The sequence below is a fragment of the Rattus rattus genome, chromosome X, assembly GCF_011064425.1.
Source record: "Rattus rattus isolate New Zealand chromosome X, Rrattus_CSIRO_v1, whole genome shotgun sequence".
NCBI classification, from domain to species: Eukaryota; Metazoa; Chordata; class Mammalia; order Rodentia; family Muridae; genus Rattus; species Rattus rattus.
The window spans coordinates 38,000,543-38,019,507 of NC_046172.1; positions in this window are offsets into that span (position 1 = coordinate 38,000,543).

Here is an 18,965-nt window from a genome sequence, read left to right on the forward strand (position 1 = left end):
GCAATTTAGTCAGAAGCTGAGAGAAGCTAGATTTAATAAATCACCTTGGAAAATTAGATTGTGTGGAGGCTAGAAGCTTCCAGCCACAGACCTAAGAATAGTTAAATCAACAACACATAAAGAAGTAGCCCACATCTGGCACTAAAATTTTTATTTAATCATCATGTATTCTGGAACTAGTATTATATGCCTAGACTTTAATTAGCTTATAGATAGTAGGTTTCAGTCTGTCTTTATTTTACATTCTTAGTTTTGGTTTTACCCTGGCCTCAACTTTTTTAAACAGATAGTCTTGGAAGTGATGTATAGAAAATACAAAATTATACTTTATATGTTTTATATTGAAATTATGGAAGATAATTGACAATATTTTGCATTGGGCTCAATTTTATAAGTGTAGGGTAGACAAAGTATATTATTATAGCCTTAAGTTTCTTTTTTATGTATTTTGTCAGATTTTTATTGGATATTTTATGTATTTACAATGCAAATGTTATCCCCTTTCCCTGTTCACCCCTCTCCCAAACCCTTCCCCCTGCTTCTATGAGGAAGCTCCCTCTATCACCCACCCACTCCAACCTCAACGCCCTGGCATTACCCTATATTGGGGGAAATGAGCCTTCACAGGACCAAGGGCTTTTCCTCCCACTGATGCTGAGCAATGCCATTCTCTGGTACATATGTGGCTAGAGCTACGGGTCCTTCCATGTGTATTCTTTGGTTGGTGGTTTAGTCCCTGGAAGCTCTGGGGGATCTAGTTGGTTGATATTGTTTTTCTTCTTATGTGGTTGCAAACCCCTTCAGCTCCTTCAGTCCTTTCTCTAACTCCTCCATTGGGATCCCTGTGCTCAGTCTGATGGTTAGCTGCAAGCATCCTCATCGGTATCAGTGAGGCTCTGGTAGAGCCTCACAGGAAACATTTAAATCAGGCTCCTGTCAGCAAGCACTTCTTGGCATCAGCAATAGTGACTAGGTATGGTGGCTGCATACTGGATATATCCCCAAGTGGGGCAGTCTCTGGATGGCCTTTCCTTTAGTCTCTGCTCCACTCTTTGTCCCTGTATTTTGTTCCTCTTTCTGAGAAGGACTGAATCATTCACACTTCGGTTTTCATTTTTAGTTATAAAAAGGTTATTTATAATTTCATATTCTCAGAAGGCCACAGACACAACTAAAAGATGCATGCCATGCTGAAAGGCAACAATGGTGATGTAGATGCCTCTAAATGTTACATATGAGAGCTGATGGAATTAATGTGACTTTATAAATAAGGTAAATTGTCAGGAATACAATTATAATGTTCCTTTAAATAGGAATGTTAATCAAAAATGAGGTCTGATGTGCTTAAGAGTGATGAAGCATTACAAGATTTGGGACAACATTAAAGGCAAATGCCAACAGATGCATTCTCAAAAATAAGAAAAACATATTCCCAGGTGTTTTATTTTAGCTTTTTCTCACTGCTCCTTTTCTCCAGCCTTTACTCTAAGAAGCTAGCTTGCAATACCCTCACACTCAGACATCCATTACAAGAAAAATTCTGTAGCTTTAAGTAGCAGGGGATCACAGCTTGAGAATTTTCAGAGGCATGTGCCCAGTGGGTGGTTTCAAGCTTGCTTAACATTGAAACTATTTACATGAAATCTAAAGGAAGCTTCTGAAAGCAAATGTATCCGGAAGCAATGAGAGTCTAGCCATACAAATTAGAGTCAAGAATGGCTCAGATTTAGAAGGGACTAGAAATGTGGATTGAGCTCAATGTGGGAGCATAGATTATCCAGCCCCATGCTGCTGGTCCCTGTGGCAGTTCACTAAAAGCATGCCAAATTGGTAGTAAAACTAAAAAGAAAACAAAATTCCTCACTAAGTCAACCTGGAAAAAACAATGCACCCCATACCCCCTGCCAAAAACAAAGAAACAAAAGAAGAAAATAACTAACACACACACACACACACACACACACACACACACACACACACACACAAAACCCCTGAACAATAAAAACCCATAGTCTGTAAAGCAGAAAACTGAGGCCAAGTAAAGTGAAGAAAAAGCATTTTTGAATCCCCACATTCTGTAATACTGATAATAAAGTTTGACTGTGCTGGGTATACGTAATGGAAATCAGCACCAAGATCTGGACCATGGGGGTAAGATAAAATCTCAAGACATAGCCAGATAAGAGGAGATCAAAATAGCAAGAGAGGTATAGTTGGTCAACAGTACATGTGAGGGTGGGTTTGAGCAAATGCTGTGAGTTAGGCCAAATAACAAGGGTGAGATCCACCAGATGTAATTAGAAGGGATTGTAAGCTAGAGAATTAAATTTCTCAATTACAAGAAGACTGGAGGAAGTCCACAAACCATTTTTAACCTATTCATCACCCTATTTTTGCCACTAGGATGGACAGAAATATCTCTGTTTTCTATGCTTAAAAAGTACCTTATAGGAGGGGTTGGAGAGCTATCTCTGTGTTTAACTATTGTTTACAGTCCTTGGAGAGAGGGTTTTGTTTTGTTTTGTTTTTGTTGTTTTTTTGTTTGTTTTTTAGCACCTACATGGAAGTTCACTTGCTTTTCTTGGCCTCCACAACATTGTGCACAGAAGTGATACACTTATATACATGCAGGCAAAACACTAATATCTACAAAAGAAAATAATTAAATCTGAAACCATATCTTGGTTAAAATGATCATTGTAGTTTTTGTAACCCAAATTACTATAATCTGACATTGAAAATTCCTGCAGGAGGTACATGTGATCCTTAAATTAAGGCCAAGATGACAGCAACACTGAGATTAGCAAGGCAGGAGGACACAGATTTCCTGATTTTAAAATTTGTTCTTCCCTGTAGTCCTGTAGTAACTAACATAGATTATTATGTAACTACTTTTAACCTTGATGACCTCAGCAATTTTACAAAAAAATACTACAGGCCTTTCAAGTTCAAAAAGAGGTTTCCCATGTCAACAAAAGTCAGTGACTCGAAATTCCCTAATTTTGCTTAAAACTCAAATCCTAGTTTTCATTACCATCAAGACCATTGTCAGGTTGCTTATATTTATTAACTTATTAAAACCAAGTCACAAGTTTTATTAACCTATCTCCCTTCTTCCACATCCTGTCCTGTCTGAACTCATTTTTCAGCAGATCATCTCTTTCAACATTATTGCTGCTTTTATAATTAAATATCACATACAGTAATGATCTATTTCTTTATATCTCAGTTATTAAACAACTAGAAGACAAAGACCAGATTTTATATATTTTTGTAATCTATGTTACAAAGTCCACAAAATAAAAGTTATATCAAACACATGAAAGAAACACTCACTTTTCAGAGCTTTCAATGCAAGTTAACAGAGTAGATACTGAATCCCAGCTTCCTTCTAATCATTTGCTGTTACCTTCAAATTGGTTTCATCAAAATTAATACATATCTAACAACCTATTTTCATTTGAGAACACTAAAAATATCACATGCTTCACATTCAGTATTGTGAATAGTGAGTGGTCAACAAATGCATTAAATTAACCTAGTGACATATTTGAAAGCATTTCGTTTGAAAGCATGGTCATAGCTCTCTAGAGGAACAAAACCAATGGTAGGAATATGTTATGTGAGCTTCAAAAATAATAACAAAAGCAGAATCACATCAGGCACCGAGAAACCTGTAGTTACATAGTCCTTGAGACTGGATGCCTCAGCAGTGAGAGTAGCTCCACAATAATCCTGATTGCCTCAGTTAATGTGGGAAGACCCAGTTCAGTTGTGAGTGGTACTTCAGGTAGCAGTCCAGATAAAAAAGGTATTTCAGAAGGCAGACCATCGCACTTTTTTTTGCTCTCTTGGACTTTCTTTTTCCAGGGGTAATTTGCCCTGCTATTAAGCTCCCTGATTCTGCTTCTGTGGGTATCCTGACAACTGGTAGATCCCAGTCCACAAAGCCCCTCACCAAGTCCGAACTGACTCTGTGGACCTGGAAGTTTTGGAAAAAGCACAGTGGGAGGGTGCAGGGAATTGCTAGTCTTGGGTCCCTAGTCCATGATGAAAGCTCGAAAATAAACGCTGGCTCTGACACAGAATAGAAATCAGGGTCAAAACTCAGTGACAACTGATGCTAGCAAGGATGTGGAGAAAGAGAAACATTCCTTCATTATTGGTGGGATTTCAAACTGGTACAACCACTCTGGAAATCAGTCTGGAGGTTCCTCAAAAAATTGGACAAAGTACTACCTGAGGACCCAACTGTACCACTCTTGGGCATATACTCAAAAGATGATCCAAAATATAACAAGGACACATGCTCTACTATGTTCATAGCAGCCTTATTTAGCCAGAAGCTGGAAAGAACCCAGATGCCCTTCAACAGAGGAATGGATACAGAAAATGAGGTATATTTCACAGTGGAGTACTACTCAACTATCAAAATCAATGACATCATGAAATTCATGGGCAAATGGATGAAACTAGAAAATACCTCATCCTGAGTGAGTCAACCCAATTACAAAAAAACACACATGGTATACAGTCACTGATAAGTGGATATTAGACCAAAAGCTCAGAATACCCAAGATATAATCCACAGAGTAGAAGAAGCTCAAGACGTTGGAAGACTAAAGAGTGGATGCTTCAGTCCTTCTTAAAAGGGAGAACAAAATATTCACAGGAGGAAATAAAGACAAAGTATTGAGCAGACACTGAGGGAAAGGTCATCCAGAGACAGCCCTACCTGGGGATCCATCACATGTACTGTCACCAAACCCTGACAATATGGTGGATGCTAAGACGTGCATGCTGACAGGAGCCTGATATAGCTGTCTCCTGAGAGGCTCTGCTAGATCCTGACAAATACAGAGGCAGGTGCTTACAGCCAACCACTGAACTGAGAATGAGGAGTTAGAGAAAAGACTGTAGGAGTTGAAAGGATTTGCTACACCATAGGAAGAACAATAATATCAACCAACCAGACCCCACCCCCGGAGCTCCCAGAGACTAAACCACCAATCAAAGAGTAAACATGGAGGGACCCAGGGCTCCAGCCACATATGTAGCGGAGGAATCCCTTATCAGGCATCAATGAGAGGAGAAAAAAGGCATATTTTACAGAAATCTTTAACCTTGTTTTACAAGGGACTGAACTTACACCAACTGTTACAGATTTTAAAAAAAGCAAACAAATATTTATTGAGCAGTATATTTGTGCTGCTTCCAGCATTTGTGATGGATATTTGTTTCATGAGACTGCTTTTCAACATATGCATTGTTTTCAAAAACTGTCTACATCTCACACACACACACACACACACACACACACACACACACACAAGCACACAGGCATTGTTTTCTGGGTCAGGGGTATGGAAGACTACATATGGTAAGATTACAACTTAAGTTAAAGTTGATTACATGGGCAAAAAGGCAAGTAATATTAGCTGTTAAATTGTTCTGTTAATTATAGGTTAAACAAATAGGCTGATTACACAGTAGAATAGCAGTTTTAAGTCTTACCCAACCTCAGATGTACTATTAAATTTGGCTGTGAGATTCAGAAAAAGTTCCATTCTATTTGAATATTTTCATAACAATGCATTGCCACAGAAGCTTTGTGTGTGTGTGTGTGTGTGTGTGTGTGTGTGTGTGTGTGTGTGTGTGTGTGTGTGTATTGGGAGTGCTATGGTTTGATTGACAATTTGGGTTGCTCAGAATAGTGTTATGTTATTCTTGTCAGCTTATTCCTATGCTCACCAGATAGGCTATCTTATTCTGGGAGAAATTCATTATGCTATGTAGTTCTCAATCCTGACTTTGTAATTCAGATTAGTCTCACCTGAGGCTTACTCATAAATATCTGTGGTTCTTCATATTTGCCTGTAACCCTTTTTTTTCTCTTTACCTTTCTGTAGCAATTCTATTATACCTCTCCTAATGGGTAGAGGTAGAGGAACCACTGGGAAAGGATCAGAGTCTACTTTTTTGATTTGGCTTCTGCTAACACTATACCATTAATAAAATGACCAGTGTCAAGGAGGGTGCAGAGGGTACCTGGAAGAGAATGGGGGGCAAGAGACATGAAGAAGAACGCCAAGACAAGAGTCTGATCAAGGTGACAATTTTATTTTTTCCCAAGGTTGAATTTATACCATAACAGGGGTAACAGAGAGAGGAGGCAAGTGGGAAACATTTATGCAGACCAAGGACACAGTATTCATGTGGTCAGCTGATGTCAACAGGATGTTGGTTTTTTTCAGAAAGGTTACAGGTTTGTCATATTGGGCATCTTGACATCAGATGTATTTCTCAGCAAGGTCACAACATTATCATATCATTATTCATCTTGACCACCAGATTTGTATTAGTCTTCTGCAGCTGGCTGGGGATTTTCCGTGAACCCAGTCATACTTAACTCCAACTATACTATTAACATCAATAATGGAGGGTTTTAAGGGCATTGCTCCCAACAGACCAGTGTGAAGGATGAAAATATATATTTCCCTTCCATTCCAATGATAATTCATGGATAGTGTAAAAACTGATAATATGGTTGCTCTAAAGTATGCTTAAGGGGAAGGTTGTTGTTACAGATTGAGAGAGAAAACTGTCAGGGACATCTGTAAGTGTCTAGAGCAGAGAAAGATCATAAAAAAATTGAAAATGGCCAGTAGACAAGATCTGGCCAATAGAGAAGCACGCTGAGAGCAAGCAATGAAGACAAACTGAGAACCAAGAGAATGTGTAGGGAAAAGACCAGGGTCATTGTAAGGCTTGAAGTGAGCCTTAACTATCAGGAGAACCTCCAAGTGAGGCACAAGAATTGAGTGCAATGCAAACACAAGCAGGTTTTTTTCCGGCACGTCAGGGTCAACCTTCATTCATTCCTTCGTGGTGAGTGATTAGAAGGTGACCCCAAATGGCTAAAACAAGCAGTTTTTTTTTTTTTACTTTTTAGGGGTACAAGTTACATCAGCAAGGTTACACTTTAAACTTACTGGCTAAGCATATTGACCTTTAAATCTATCTGTTGGCTATGCAAACTTATGACATACATTCAACTTCATCCAGGACAAGAAGACGGTCAGGTGACTATCAGTCAGTACATTCTGTGATTTTTCAAGAATGTCCCTGCTCTCCTGAAAACTAAAGGGACAGAGAATGGAACTTAGCTAGTCTTGATCCGAATTGGGAAAGCTAATCTTGACCTGAGGCAGTGTGTGTAAAGCTGGCAAAAGCCCTTAGGGTCTTTCAAAGGAACTCCATAACCTATTTACTGTCTACCAGGCAAAGCCTTTTAATAGCTTTTATATTTCACTAAGAACTAGGGTCCTCTATCATCAGTGAAATGAATAGCTGTGGGGAAAGAAACCCACAAATTAGTGAAGTTTGGAAGGCAGAGTGAGTAAAGCTGAGATGATCTAAGATGCCAGTTTGAACTCTGAAATTTGTAACAAATACTTGTTATACTGAGAGAGCCTGGAGGCCAGTATGCATTTTGGTGTAATAACCACCAGAGATAGTCATTTGTCCTTTTCTGCCAGGGATAAGACAAATGCCTTCTTCTGGTAGAGGAAAACTAGCTTCACAAGGTCCTGAAGAATGCTGACATTCCCTTAATTGCCAGAAGTGGAGAAGTAGAATTTGCTAAGGACTTGACAGACAGACAGAAGAGTGAGACAATTCTGTATACTGTTTTTTTTTTCCTACTAGAATTTAGCAGAAGAAATATGGTTAGTATAAAAATACATTATGGCCTTTCCATTTTGTGTTTTGATCCTTAAGCTACAAGAAACATCCTTTCATTGAATATATTTTGTTTATATGGGTTGACTTTGACTTTTCTATGCTGTGAGTTCTTCCATTTAGTATCTTCCTTTCAGTATGAATTTTAGATTCATGCAAAACAAGCCAAAAAATAAAATCCTGGGAATTCATATCCATAACTGCTTTTAAAACCCTGGGTTGGTCTCTAGCCAACTTGCATCATTCTTTCCTACTCTTTGAAAGTCTTTTTTATGGTTACTTGATGTGTTATATACAGAGTTTTTTAGCTCTACTTACAGGGAGTAACAACGAAAAATGTGTTTACCTATTCCAAAACTTAACCCTACATAGAATTTAAAAAACCAAATTTATATTTAACTTATGATGTTTCCCACATATATGAACAGGCAAAGATTTGAATGACAAAATACTTTGTCATTTGTTTTTAATAGTTCCTAAAATAAAAACTCAATTTATAATTAAATTGCCAAATGTGCTCCAAATGTGTACTATTTAAATGTACTTTAATACACTCAACCTTGTTCTCATCCAATATAAATTATGCTTAGATAAGAAGAGTAGATAAGTGGCTGCTGGGCTGGGTGGTGGTGGCGCACACCTTTAATACCAGAGCTCAGAAGGCAGAGAAGGCAGATCTCTGAAATTGAGGCCATCCTGGCCACCAGAGAGAGTTCTAGTAAAGTAAGGGCTTCTTAGGGAAGCAACAACAACAAACAAACAAACAACAACAAAGTAACTATTACAGTGTGTTCAACTTGGGCTCTTGAGTATCAATGGCTTAAAAGATGGGTTAATAAGCTCAAAGTCTTATAGTACTAAGTCCTGAGATTTAGAGAGTTATGGAATCAGATTATAGAGGCCAGTGATATATGATTACAGGTGTTCTGTTTTGAGTATGTTAGTGAAATTTTACTAAGCAGCTAGTGTACTGAACCCTTAGACGAAACTAGCAATAGCAGCACTCAGTACCAATGAATGCCACAGATTCAAAGCAGCTACTTTTATAAACCTTGGGCTTTGGGTGCCTCAGCCATTTAGGATTAGCAGCTCTCTAGATCTTTTCCAGTGACGTGGGCTACACTCCTTCATCTTCAGTTTTTCACCACTTTCTGTAATTGCTCACTCTTCTTTAGTGTCATTTCTACTCTCTCTGCTCTATATTATCTCTGTCTCTTGGTCACTCTCTCCAACTCTTCTGTACCTTTACACCGCTACTGATGCAGCTTGCTGCTGCTACCACAATCTCCATTTTCTGTAACAAACTCAGTATGTTCTACCCATAAAAGCAATCATTACCAATGAAGAGCCATTTAAAAGAAGGCTTTTCTAGTGGATGTAATGTTGCAATACCAGGAGGTAGCAAAAGAAGATATTATCTTTTTGTTGTTATAAAAAGTGATGAGAATAGTCTAATTCTATTAGTATCATTGGGTTGGAGGTATGCCAAGAGTGTTTGCAATAATCATGGCCAAGTTATTCTTGTTAATGAAGGGCATGTTTTGTACCTAAGATATTATATGTGCCACAGAGGGAATTGTCCCCTGTTGTTTAGATGTGCTGGAGTATCCTCTGAGTGATTGATTGTAAAGTACCCTAAATACTTATTTATTACAACAAAGTGTATTACCACAAAGGCAGACCTGGTGATTTCTAGTAAAGATGCTGTTTGTATTTCCCCAACTCATAACTACCAGATAGAAAGGACTGTCAAAGGGCTTGCTGAAAATATTTTTTAAAAAGTACTACTTTTCATTGTTTTTGAGATAATTATATATCATTTCCCCCTTCACTTTACTGCTTCCATACTTTCCTATATAATTCTTCTTGCTTTCTTTCAAAGTCATGGTTAATCTTTTTAATTATATATATGTAAATTATATATGTATATATATGTAAATTATATATGTATATATATGTAAATTAAACCTGCTCAGTTTGTATAATGTTACTTGTATGTATGTTTTCAAGGATGACTATTTGGTGTTGAATAGTTCTTCCCACAAATATTCCAAGAAAAACAAAAATTATTTCTCCTTTTTCTCAGCATTCCTTAGTTGCCTGTACTTCTTTAAACTGATTTGAACCTTCATTTACAGACACTTTTATTCACTTATAAAAGCATCAAGAAAGTATTTACAATAAATGTTTAATTAGAGCTCAACACAAAAATAAGCCCAAAAGCATTTAGCAATACTTAACACATTTATTAGTAAACCAAGGTAGGTTGAGTCTCTCTTCTTGATGTCAGTACAACCTAAAAGATAGTACCAAAATAATAATAGAGTATAACTTTAACTTTTTCAAAGCCTACTTTTGTTTTAATCTTTATTAACTTGGGTATTTCTTATTTATATTTCGATTATTATTTTCTATCCCGGTTTCCAGGCCAACATCCCCCTAGTCCCTCCCTCTCCCCTTTAATATGGGTGTTTCCCTCCCCATCTTCCCCATTACCACCTCCCCCAACAATCCGTTCACTGGGGTTCAGTCTTCAGCAGGACCAAGGGCTTCCCCTTCCACTGGTGATCTTACTAGGATATTCATTGCTACCTATGAGGTCAGGGTCCAGGGTCAGTCCATGTATGGTCTTTAGTAGTGCCTTAGTCCCTGGAAGCTGGTTGGTTAGCATTTGTTGTTCATATGGGGTCTCGAGCCCCAAGTTCTTTCAGTCCTTTCTCTGATTCCTTCAACGGGGGTCCCATTCTCAGTTCAGTGGTTTAATGATGGCATTCGCCTATGTATTTGCAATATTCTGGCTGTGTCTCTCAGGAGAGATCTACATCTGGTTCCTGTCGGCCTGTGCTTCTTCGCTTCATTCATCTTATCTAGTTTGGTGGTCAAAGCCCACTTTTCATGGTGGTTCTTAAACACCTTAACCTCCCTCCTAGCCTACCACCCACCTGAGGTAGTACAAAAGAAAGGATATAGGGTAAGTGGACATGTTTAGAAATAATTCTTTGGAGCAAATCTTATCTGCTTTGTCAAGAAATCGCAGTTCACTTCACAGGAGTCAGCAATTGCAGCTGATCCACTGGAAAGTATTTCAAGGATGTATCAGGTGTCCTGTTTGGTAGAGTCAGGATAACAAAATAGAATCATCAATGGTGGCACTATCCAGCAAAGAGCCAAATCTCAGCCTCTGTAGAAACCAGAATGAATTGCAATCCCATAGGAAGAACAGTATCAACTAATGGGACCCCCCACCCCAAGAGCTCCCAGTGACTAAACTACCAACCAAAGAGTATACATAGTCCATGGCTCCAGCTATATAGGTAGCAGAGGATTGCTTTATCTGGCATCTGTGGGAGGGGAGGCCCTTGGTCTTGTGGAGGCTTGATGCCACAGTGTAGGGGGATGTTAGAGTGGTAAGGTGGGAGTGGGTGGGTGGGTGGGTGGAGGAGCACCCTCTTAGAGACAAAGAAGAAGGGAGAATGGGATGAGGAGCTTGCAGAGAGGAGAACAGGATGGGGACATTTGAAATGTAAACAAATAAAATAACCAATAAGAAAGGAGGGGCCAGGACAAACAAAAATGCCAGATAAAGGTCTCAGCTGCTCCTCTCTCAGTTAAAGGAAGATCAGCAAAGACACAAGATGGCAAGCATTGCACAGCTAGCTCTATAAACAAGTGATGCTCAGCCTCCAACACTTTCCATACTCTCTTTAAACATCATGTGTCCCCCACTGGTTTTGCCTAAGCATGTATATTGCTTCAGGCTCCTGTATCTGTCTCAGCTAATATCACTCTGCCAATTAGCCCAAGTCCACACAAGCAGCAAGAAACTGCAGCATATTATGGGAAGTATTTTTGGTATATTTCTCTCTATGGAGTCTGAACAAATAGAGTTCAATCATGCAGTGAAAGACAGTCCAATACATGTGTGTCTTTAGCACAGCCACATGTCCTTTCAGGTGCTTCCTTTAGCAAAACATCCTTTCACTTGTGTCTGTTTCAGCAAAATGTTTCTTCACAAATCTGCATTAGACTTTTACTTGTGTCTGCTTTAGCAAAATGTTCCTTCACACGTGTTTTCCCCAGAAAAACACCATCTAATACAACTGACTTTCCAAAGAATCTCTAAGTTTCCACTGCAATAGGGGATATGCTTAAGAAATCTACTATAAAAAAACTACCTTACATGTTTTTTGGAACTTAGTTGAGTCTAAAACTCATACAATTGGCTATCAGGAAGAAAAGGCTGGAATTTTCAGACAAATGCTGCTTCTATGCACATGTAAAATAGATTATTTTCTAGGTAAGCCCTACCTCTGCCTCACACAGCTCTCAACTGACTACATCAAACCCTAGTTCAATTTCCTTGGATAATATAATCCACGTTTCTAAAAATAATAACTGAACACAAATTTAAATCGTATCTAAAAATTACCAGTGGACAACATTTAGATTAGCGTTAAATAACTAGGGATTATATCATGAAATATTTGATATCTTAAATCCCATTATCTTGAGTAATACAATAATTTTCATTGTTTCAATGAAAAAATCTCAAAAGAAAATCTAAAAATTGTACAATAATGCTTAGAGTTTTTTTACAAAATGATGTTATTTAAACATTGTGATTATATGTAATAGAGTTGAGATTGGATAAGATTATTAAAAATGAAACTCTATTGGAGGCCTCCTGGTAGCCCAGAAGCAAAGATTAAAACAGACACAGAAGGAACACCCATTCAGAGCCTGCCCCGCAAGTGGCCCATACATATACAGCCACCCAATTAGACAAGATGTCTTTGCTAAGATACCTGTGAAGGTAGACTGCTTGGGGGCGGGGAGCAGAATGTGGGGAGCTTGATTCCACTTACCTAACTACTCTGCAGTCTTGCTTGCCAGGCTGTAGGGAAGCACCAAAACTCTGACCCCACCATAGGAAGGGGCAATCTGAGATGTGGGAAAGCCTGAGCTGGTTGGAGGTTCCGGGGTCTTGAGGTTCTCTCACTGGGGAAGAGCCAAAAAAGGAGTCAGGGATAGCAAGCTGGGGACTGCTGGGGAGAAAGGGGGAGCTCAAGCTTGTCTCATGGGGGATGATTGCCCTTAGCTTGGTGGTGGCAGGCTTGGTGGCAGGTGTGGCTGGGAGCACAGAGAGACCTTCTATGAGAGAATAAAGCTGGGGCTGTGTAGACAAAGTTTTCCCCAGGTTCCTCATAGCAGATCTTGAGGAAAGAGACAGTCCATTGTCTTAAACAGTTTATTGTCATGGTGGAAAATGGATGCGTAAAAGCATACCCAACTTCTCAGGGTGAGCCTGAGATTAAATACCTTTTTCAGGGAGGAATGTTTGGGAAAGGAAGCTTATTGACTAAGCCCTCTAGGCCTCTGGGTACCACATTAGCATGGAGAACTATGTTTTCAGACTACAAGACCATAGGACATGTTTCTTTTATGTGAGAAGCATGGCGTATGTTCTAAGTTAGGGGTCTCGTAGTGAGCTGGGAGTTGCCTAAGCCTCACGAGTGTGCCCACTGAGTCTTCTGGTCTCCACCTGCTCTACTTTACCCAACTTCCTGGCATGGTTTTACGTCCCACACCTGATCACTATACATTCTTGACTGCAAAATCCATGACTTTTTTTCCCCTTTTCACCTTCTTCCTCCTAGCAGAGATTTTTCACCTGGTTTACCCTGTTGATTTTCTCTCAAAATCTTATAAAATTGTCCTTGAGCTAAAATAAAATAAAAATAAAATAAAATAAAAATCAATCACAAAAACCTTTCCTTCAAGCCTTTTTAGTCAAAATTTGAAAGCAGGTGAAGGGTAATTATTTTTAAAGCACGGCAAATATTTTAAACATAAACAAATAAGAGAATAGAAATTTAGCTCACCTATCTAGGGTGCAAAGTCATGACAAGTACCAATATCAAAGTTATTGTATCTAAAACTACGCTTATAAGAATAAACACAATTTAAATGAAAACAAATCACAATGATATAAAGGGCATCCTTTCATTTCTAGTCATATGTATTATCCTACTGGGCAAAATGTTTGAATTAACAAATATTCAGCAATCATGCTGATGGTGCAGATCTATAATACTTTAGATACCTTAGAGACTGAATCATGAGGTCTTAACAGTTTAGACACCTGCCTTGGCTAGAGAGTGAGTTCAAGATTCATTAATTAATGATGTGAGTTTTCAGGTTCTTGATCCTTCTGCCATGCCTTCCTGCTGCCGTTCTTTCCTGCCCATGACTTCCCATCATAATTGACTCTTACCTTTGGAACTATAAGCCAGATAAACTTTTCCTTCCTTGGTCATGGTGTTTGATCAAGTGATAGAAAATGAGATAACAGAGATTACATCTTTAAATAATAAGTAAAAAGAAGTTTAGAGAGTTAGCTCAATGGTAGAGTATTTGTCCCACATGCATGATATCCCAGGTTCGATATCTAGAACAATAAGAAAAAAAGAAAGAAAAATTACCATTAATACAGCTGCCAATTCTTTTGCTGTGATAAAGTTTAAAAAGTAATTGTGGTCAGAACAGAATTACAGAAGTATATACATCAGAATATTTATTACTGGTTATAGAGCAATGGAAACTTGACTCTTGTGATAAAAATTTTGATTTTAATGTATTTATCTTTTAATTCAAATAGTTACATATGACTAGCAGCTAAAGAAGGGAAATAACCTGATATTAGCTGTCAAGAACATGGTTGAGTGACTAGAAAGATTTACTTTACTTCCCACCCTTCTCCTTCCACGTGGTTCATGGCCGCCCTTTTAGCTTCCCTCTTCTGCCTCTACTCTCATTAAACCTTCATGGAACCATGTTGGTTTGGTGTGTTCTTGTCTGGACGTAACAGATTTCAACCCCCAACACAAGCTTAGTCTGGAGAAAGATACCAAATAATGGAAATTACCTGCTAACATTTTGATTATACCCAAAATCTGACACTGATATAGCAAAGAACAGGTTACAGCTAAAAATAAATCAAGGACTTTACTGCTGATTTCACAGTTTGCTGTTACATAGGTCAACCAAGAGAGAACTCACTGACTATATATTACCACAAGCAAACTACAGACAACTTACAGCTAGCCATAAATATAATAGAGTACACTTACAATGACCCAAAACTGGAAAATCAATCTACCTGCCTAGCACAAATTTATTGAGCAAATTCTTACAGGGTAGACTGTCTATGCAGGATTTTTTATGTTCTTCTTAGAATCTGGCTGAAATACACAATTACATATGAAATAAATCTCCATTAAAATGAACAACAAGTGTAGAAAAACTTAGAATTTTGGACAAAAGGTTTGCCACCCACTGTTTTGTGAACAAACACCCTGAGGTTTTTTTTCTCTCATTTTATTTTGAACCCCATGTACAATTTAACCAGATGTGCAAATATTTACAATTATAAGAAATTAACAACAAATATATTTATACAGTTGAATTTAAATTAATTTTATATTTATATTTTATATTAAGACTATAGATTCATATGTAATTGCAACATATAATTTGGAAACAAATTTTATAATTTTTTTCAAATTTATAACTTTGATATCAGGAAAGAAAATTTCAATTTACTTAGTGGTGATATATAGTATATTCAGGGGTATCTTTATAATGATATATAAAATATCTCTCATTCATGTTATCATTTATTTTTATTCCTGGGTGTGGAGATAGGCTCATACAATTTTTATCAGTTTTGTACATTCAAGTAAGCACAACCACAGTCAGAGAAAGGCCAAACACACAACAGTCTCATTTCTTCCTTCTAAACCTTACTCAACTCTCTTGTTATTTACCCCATAATTATCTAGTAATATGTCTTCTACTTGTAAAATGTTTTGTTTTTAAACATGCTTTATGAGGATATCATGTATGTATTACCGTTTGTATTATGTTTTGTTGTAGAGTTATTCACCAGACACGACTGCTTGCATGTGAATTTAAGTCAATAGAAAATCTTCATTTGTTGACTGGCAACTACACTGGGTGTTTGGGATCCCAGTATAGTGTTTCCCAGGGAGAGCTTTTAAGTACCAAAACTATGTTCTGGGTTGACATAACTCAGTTTACAAGAACAATTAGCAAGAACTACAGAAGCTAAAAAGCAAGGTTACTACATTTAGAAACGGTCCCATAACTAAGGACTTTGATGGATTAAGCCATTGTTCTTGTTTTGGCAGGTGATTCTGTTTAAGTGCTGAGTTTTACACCCTGAATGGTACTTCCATCATGAAGTTAGTTGTGCTAAGGTCTAGGGACCTACTAAGTTCTGGAGCCCTGTTATATTCACTTAGTGAATGAGTCAAATTATGGACTCAATCCTGCTCTAAAGAGGTACAGTTGGTCCAAAGGACAATTAACTTTTATAAACTGATACGTAATTGGCCAGATAGTTTAAGATTTAGGGGCCTGCTGTTAATCCCAATCAGAATGAGAATTAAAGACCCAGTTAGTGCTGATAGGAGATTAGTTAGCCAGCGGTACTAAGAGAACAGAAACTGGTATCAATTATCTAACATATGTTTTTGTCTTTTTTTCTTTTTGAAGTTTTTATTTTAATTTTCCAACCAGGACAAGATTTTTAAAAATTACTCCTGATCAATTAGCACAGAAACAGCTTATTTCTCTAAAGCCATGCATAGTTTCCTTTATCTCATAAGAAGTAAGTTTAAGCCTTCTCAATTTTGTAGGATTATTTCTGCAAGGGAAAACAAGTGTTGTTTTAATATTTCAAGGTCCTGATCAATCTGTCTACTTAGTTTATGAAGCATCAGAAGAGGCATATTTTGTCAAGCCATTGTTACATACCCATCAACTAGTCTCAGGGGCTCGGCAATATTGCTGTTATCTAGATGAACACAAATCTTAAAATGGGGTAAAGGGGCTAAGAGTGGAAGGGTATGGGTGCCAAATGAGGCCGTAGTTCAGAGACAGACAATTTGGCAACATCCATGGCTTCCATTTTCTCAATCTGGGTAGAATCACCCTGTTAGAGCTTTTTCAAGTTGGTTTCAGTGACCCTTTGGTTACGTGCCTGATACATACAGTAACACTCACTGGATTGGAACAAGGAGAAACTGCTGATGGACTTGGAGACTGGCTGAATCTCTTGCATAGTCTAATGAATAGCATTTATGGAGGATTAGAGTACCTATAGTGGCTTGAGAATAAAATGGCTAGAGAGTTCTACCTGTCGCTGGTCTCTGAGCCTAGAAAGCTATGTGAGAAGGCTTCCAAACATAATCTCAAAGTGGATAAATTCATCTCTATATGAGGTATAGCAGGCCAAAGCAAACGCTAATGATTTTTGTTAGATTTTTCTTTAAATGTCCTTTTTTTGTGTTTTTTTTTGTTTGTTTGTTTGTTTGCTTGCTTGCTTTTAACCTGCCCAGTACTCTGAGATCTATAGGCACGATGAAGTTTTCGGTCTGTGTCTAAAGCTTTAGCTATTAGTTGAGAGGTTTTGGCTATGAAAACTGGGCCATTGTCAGACCCCATTGATTGGGGGATGGCAAGTAAGGTGATCAGTTCCTGGAGGAGCTTGTTAGCTATTATCTGAGCAGTTTCAGTCCAGGTGCAAAACACCTAGAAAAAGTATGCATGAAGTCTAGCAAGGACTTGTATCCTCCCTGACCAAGCTAAATCTTGGTGAATTCTGTTTTCCCAGTTTGTCATGATGTTAGTCTCTTATTTGGAAACCTTCCTGGGTAAGGGTTCTATGTTTTAGATTCACTTGAGCACAAACCTGACATTTGGCTGAGACATTTCACCTTAAGTTATCCAGTCTAGGTCTAACATTCATTAGTGTGAAAACCTCAGAAAGTTTTGTGGACCCCAGATGAAGGCGTGGTGAAAGTTTGTTATCAACAATCCTGACCGTTTTTTCTAGGAGAATATTTCCTTCTGGAGTCTCAGACAGTACCAGGTAGTGGAATGATATTAAAATATCAATAGGCCACACCATTCTTAGGGCTATTTTTCAGGAGCCAGGTTAGCAGCCTAGCAATAGAAGACAGCAATTCATAAAGGGACGAAATAGCTTCTAGGAAGGGCAAGATTAATGTCCTTTTTCCAGTGGTGAGAATCTCTCATTATTTATAGATCATGCCTTGAACATGCCAAGTCATAAAAGCATACTAATGGATGGTCTGTATATGGTGATGCACTTTTCCTTTTCCCCACCTGAGAGCTTGGGTCAGATCAACCATTCATGCTCTCTGAGATGAGGTACCTCATTTTGTTAAAGTCACTACTGTAGCTCATACAGCTTTCATCTTTCAACTCATGATTGTGGATGAGCACCTGAGTCATCCAGCAAGAAGGAAGCCCAATTTGTGGAGGGCTTCTCAAACCAGACTCAAGGTTAGCCTGGAGTAAGGCCTCATACTAGGACACACTGTCATTAGACAGCCACCATTTTGGTGCTTCTCCGAGGACCTTAACCTTGTTGTGGGGTGATGTGATTGATGTGATTATGAGACCCAGAGTTTACTTATTATTCTTTCTTTAGTTAAACAAGCAGCAGCTACCACAGCTCTTAGAGAAGTGGATCATCCTGTGGCTACTGGGTCTAATTGTTCGACAGGTACATTACAGGGCATTTCCATGGCCCCAAATTTTGGGTTAAAATCCCCTTTGTCTTTTGCTTAGTCTCAGTCCAGATTAGGGGATTAGATTCACGTTTTGTGCTGGCTTATAGAGGCCTTGTTATTTCTACAAATTGCTATCCATAGGCAGCAATATCCAGTTGTACTTTAGAACTCTTGAAACTGTCTCTTAATCTTTGGCGTTGGGATCTGAAGGATGGTAGGACTCCTATGTTGAAAGAAGCTCCTTTTGCCTCCCTTCAGTTGGTACTCAAAATAGTAGCCATCTATAAATTTGTGCTTTCTTACCCATTCTTTTGTAACTCTTGATCTGTTATTCTTGCACTAGTCCATTTGCCAGGAAACTTCTGATAGAAGAGCAGAAAATGTGCATTTAGTGTCTTTAATTCCTGGATAACCTGGTTCAAGTATGTCACCTTCTATAACCTCCCACTGGGTCTATTCATTTAAAAGCAAAGATTACTATACACATTTCTGAGTTCCACACTTCCTTAGTTGAAATAAATGCCAAAAGAGGCTCTATCCAGTTCAGACCTTAGCCAGGCTGTTCTTTGAATGTGTGCCAAAAAAATTTTGGTCCCTCATTTA